The following is a 5,287-nucleotide window of genomic DNA, read 5'->3' on the forward strand; positions in this document are numbered from 1 at the left end:
ACTTATAATTGACGTTAGTTGCGACGAACACCTTCGTCTCAACAGCTGAGACCAGACCATCAAAAACACAGACACAAACAGCTGGTCCCCTTAATTAGCGTGGACTGCAACAATAAGAAAACAATCAAATGTTACAAATCCAATTTTATGCGATGAGCTAAAGAAACAAAACATTGAGCGAGTGCTCTTGTATAAGATAATGTAGTGTTAGGAAGCAAAAATTCTCCGATGAGTTAAAAGGAACACAGATTCAGTGGAATCAAATTACCTTCTCTGTTTACCAGAACCATAGCGATCCCCATATGGAAGCTATGGTCTCTCCTTCTGGTCTCATATATATAGCCGTCGGAATTGGTGGGGAACACATGGAAGCTAGACGGATGAAGATATCATCTATTGCAATGATTAATTAACAGTTTCAAAAAGGTGGTGGAGTGGAAGATAGGAGTGATTTCGACGGTTTTAAAAAGGTGATGGTAGGGTAAATCAAGAAGACGATGGAGGCGAAGCGCTTCTGGGAAATGAGTTTTTCTATTTTAATGGGCCTACGGAAAAGGAAACCAAGTTCTCTCATCAAAATTGAGAGACGTCGATGTAGAGAAACATAGGTGTTGACACGTGTCATGTTTTGCCCTCTCCTACCTGATGACGTGGCACAAGGAGGAGAGAGGTAAGTCTGTTTTATTGTATAAGATAATGGCTATTAATAAAAGATGAACCATCAGAGTTGTGACGCTGGAGTCGGTACACTGAATCCATAAATGCAGGTGAAAAAAGAAAACGTGAGAAACTGAAAAAAAGATGTATGCGAAATTATAAAAGAGAGAGCAGAGACAGAGAGAAAGATAGCAATGCAAATCTTTCTCTTTTATTATGTTTGTGTAGAGAGAGAGAGAGAGGGGGGGGGGTCATTTCGTTTTCAGTGAATAATACCAAGATGAAATATTATTTAATGTTCGTCAAAAACAAAATATTGTTAAAATCTGAAAAGGTAAATTCTTTGGCTTTATATAGCCAATATTTAAATAAATTTGGAAGAACCATGATATTTCTTGGATTTATTTGCTGTTTTCTTTTGTATCAAATAGTCGCCAGAAGACAATTTGGGGGACTCAGGTCCCAGGAAATTAGTGGTGTTTGGACGTCTCTTGTCTTTTGAAAAATTAAAGCTACTTATACAATTGGAGTCGTTGTTGTGGTTATGACCATATGGTTTAACAAAATTGACGGTATGGCTCGTGAGTTGTGAAGATGCAAATGGAGCTTGTAGATGTCAATAGTCTTCTGTGACTAACTATACGACGAAGTCACTGATGCTGGATACATTAGTCGTTACTACATAAGGCATGCAGAGTGGTAGGTTACCATGTGGATGCAAGATATGCTGAGATGGAGAAGGATAAACTAAGGGTTCATGTCTTGACGTAGTCGTTGAAGTAGTTGATGAGGCAGTGTGTGTCAAAAAGTGAACCAGGAGGCATGCGGAGTGGTAGAGACCATGTGGACGCAAGATGCTGAACTGGCGTGGGATAAACTTGAGGAGCAAGTTTATACCATGGAGAAAAGGAAAGAAATAAACTTGGGGAGCAAGTTTATGCCTTGAGGAATAAGTGCATTTCAAGAAAAGGAAAGTGTACTTATTGATATGGAAGTTGTCCATATCCATGTTCCTTGGAGGCTAGGGTTTCAGGAACGTGGAGATCACTATAAAAGAGCTATGGAGTAATTTGTATTCCATAAGACACTGGCTATTATTATAGAGGAATGATGAAAATCCTTTGGGGTGTTCTTGGGTCGTAAGGCAGATGCTGAAGTACTGACGACAGAGAGACAAGTTTGGGTAGATTAGGAATCTTTCAGTAGCAGCTGTTAGGGTGTTAACAGACTGTGTAAAACTGATAAAAAAGTCTTGTAATAGATTGTTTAGGCGATTTCTGATAAAGCAATAATTGGTTGTGTTTATCTATTTTTTTTACACAGAAAAATATAAAAAATTAAAATAAGATTTATAATAATTTAAAACTATAGGTAGACAACAAGAATATTACAAAAGGAACTTAATAAAATAATTTAAAAAGATATCTGAAGATATAATTATTACACAAATTTAAATATTACAACAACACTAATATGAAGATGCAAATGGAGCTTGTAGATGTCAATAGTCTTCTGTGACTAACTATACGACGAAGTCACTGATGTTGGATACATTAGTCGTTACTACATAAGGCATGCAGAGTGGTAGGTTACCATGTGGATGCAAGATATGCTGAGATGGAGAAGGATAAACTGAGGGTTCATGTCTTGACGTAGTCGTTGAAGTAGTTGATGAGGCAGTGTGTGTCAAAAAGTGAACCAGGAGGCATGCGGAGTGGTAGAGACCATGTGGACGCAAGATGCTGAACTGGCGTGGTATAAACTTGAGCAAGTTTATACCATGGAGAAAAGGAAAGAAATAAACTTGGAGAGCAAGTTTATGCCTTGAGGAATAAGTGCATTTCAAGAAAAGGAAAGTGTACTTATTGATATGGAAGTTGTCCATATCCATGTTCCTTGGAGGCTAGGGTTTCAGGAACGTGGAGATCACTATAAAAGAGCTATGGAGTAATTTGTATTCCATAAGACACTGGCTATTATTATAGAGGAATGATGAAAATCCTTTGGGGTGTTCTTGGGTCGTAAGGCAGATGCTGAAGTACTGACGACAGAGAGACAAGTTTGGGTAGATTAAGAAACTTTCAGTAGCAGCTGTTAGGGTGTTAACAGACTGTGTAAAGCTGATAAAAAAGTCTTGTAATAGATTGTTTAGGCGATTTCTAATAAAGCAATAATTGGTTGTGTGTATTTATTTTATCTCTTGATTTATCTTCTACATTACTCAATTGTGGTGTCATCTTTGCACTAACAGGTTGAACGATCGATGTTATACATTCATAGCAGTGCCTGCCCTAAGGGGTTATATGCACCTTTTTGTGCTCAGTCAGGTTGAAGTTAATCAAATAGTGCAGCAGAAATTTTGAAATTGAGTGGCACGAATAAACAAACCAAACAGTTCTTTTTTTAACACCAAACACAAGTTGGCACTTCTATATTGTTAACACTCATGAATTTTTTGAATTTTTTGAATGGCACTAAAAATTAAGTTAATAGTCAAGTACTCTCTCCGTTCCCGAAAGTAAGATTTTTTAGATTTTTTAAATTTTTTCTTGTTCCATAAAGATAAATTTTTATATTGTTAAGATACCGTGCATACTATAGAAAATCTTACGTTTCGGAAACGGAGAGAGTAAAAAACTAGGAGCATCAGACAGAAAAAGACTAGGATGGCTTTGTTCTCGTGGGATCCAATGCAATATGACGGCACACACAACAAAAAGAAGAGTAGATTTGTTTTCTTTAGGATAGAAGTGGATTTCTCAATAAAAAATAAAATGAAAAAGAAATAAAATGAAAACAGAACATAATGTCTCAAAAATAACTTTTCAGAACTCTACTAGATATCATCTTTCATGTGTTATTTCTTGATTATTCATATTGTTTAAAATAAAAATAGTTACTTACTAAAAATACATTAGATAACTTCACAAGAGTTTCTTGAGCAATGGCGTTGCCTTAAGGTGAATACCAATATGTAGCATTATTCATGACCGTAGAAAAATATAATATTATGGCAGCATGAAAATACAGTCTCATCGCCAATGTAACGAACGCAAGAAGAGACAATGTAACGAAGATGGTTTTTTCAGAAATTTTAGACTCAATTAAAATTTTGCTAATCAAAAAGAGAACTATATGTTTATATAGACAAAATAGGATGTTTAACTATGAGCACCGCTTACAAGATTGTATGTTTTGTGTTTTGAATCTGGGATAAGTGTTTGATCCCAAAAATAAAAAATTTTGAAGCTTTTCTTCACTTTCTGAATTTCTTTAGAGTAAGGTGAAAACGGTTCAATTTTATAGTTACGAAACCATCTTCACTAAATAAAAATAAACTGTTGCAAAAATCACATGAATTTGTCGAATATTTTTTATACATTCTATTGTCCATATGAAAGTTTCAAATTCTGTGTGTAAGGGTGATATACCTTTTTGTATTTCTTTCCCCTATCAGTTCAAAACCTTATAATGTATTATACCCACTGTGTCTTGAAAATAAATTCTTATATATCCTTCCAAAATCCATCCGTAAAACCTATCTTCCTACTTCACATGGCATGCTTTGTGTTATCTACTCCATGAATAATATGAATAATGTTTGAGTAATTCCATTCTGGACCATTTATATTTCTGCCTTATTCCATATAATCGTTTCTGTCTCTACTAAATGTAAAATGTTTCTAGAATCTCTATATAATGCTATTAAAAACCATATCATTGTGCTCTTTCCAAATATATATTATAGAATCCAAATAAATTGATGGTCTTTCTACGGATATATTTATCATTGGCTGTGACATAATTTGTTCTAACACGGTTTCTATGAAAAATAAAGATTCATTATTGGTAATCACGTAATTTTATGCTAAATCTAACTATAATTGTTTAGTTTAGCTTATGTTGTTCCAAAGACATTAAATACCAAAGTTCAGTTGAAAAAAAAAACTCAAATCTATGGAGATAAACAAAGTGTAAGAACAGATAGACCTACGTCGTGGCTTTTAATATTGAGCAATACTCAGGCTCGCCCCTGTGATGAATGGTTAAATTCATCACACTCTTCATAACCAATCAAAGTGTCATGTAGGAATAGTTAAAAAAAACAATAAAAATAAAAAAAAATAGCTGAAAAAAAAACAACACCGACATTAATTAACGTCATCTAAAAACCTAAACTCTAAAACCATAAATCCTAAATCTGAAACACTAAACCATAAATCGCAATCCTAAAATCTAAACCCTAAATCTTAAACCCTAAACCCAAACTCTACACAATAAACCTTAAATCCTAAAATCTAAACCCTAAACCCACAACTCTAAACCATAAACCCTAAAATCTAAACCCTAAATCCTAAATCCTAAACCCTAAACTCAAATCGTAAACTCTAAACCCAAAATTTCAAATCCTAATCCCTAAGCTCTAAATCATAAACCCTAAACCCAAACCTCTAAACTGTAAACCCATGTGCTAGTTAATAAGATTAAGGTTTACGGTTTAGAGGTTTGAGTTTAGGGTTTATGATTTAGGGTTTGGGTTTAAGATTTAAAGTTTTGGGCTTATGGTTTAGGATTTAGGGTTTATAATTTAGGGTTTGGGTTTAAGATTTAAAGTTTTGGGTTTAAGGTT

Source organism: Brassica oleracea, chromosome C8 (genome assembly GCF_000695525.1).
Source record: "Brassica oleracea var. oleracea cultivar TO1000 chromosome C8, BOL, whole genome shotgun sequence".
NCBI classification, from domain to species: domain Eukaryota; kingdom Viridiplantae; phylum Streptophyta; class Magnoliopsida; order Brassicales; family Brassicaceae; genus Brassica; species Brassica oleracea.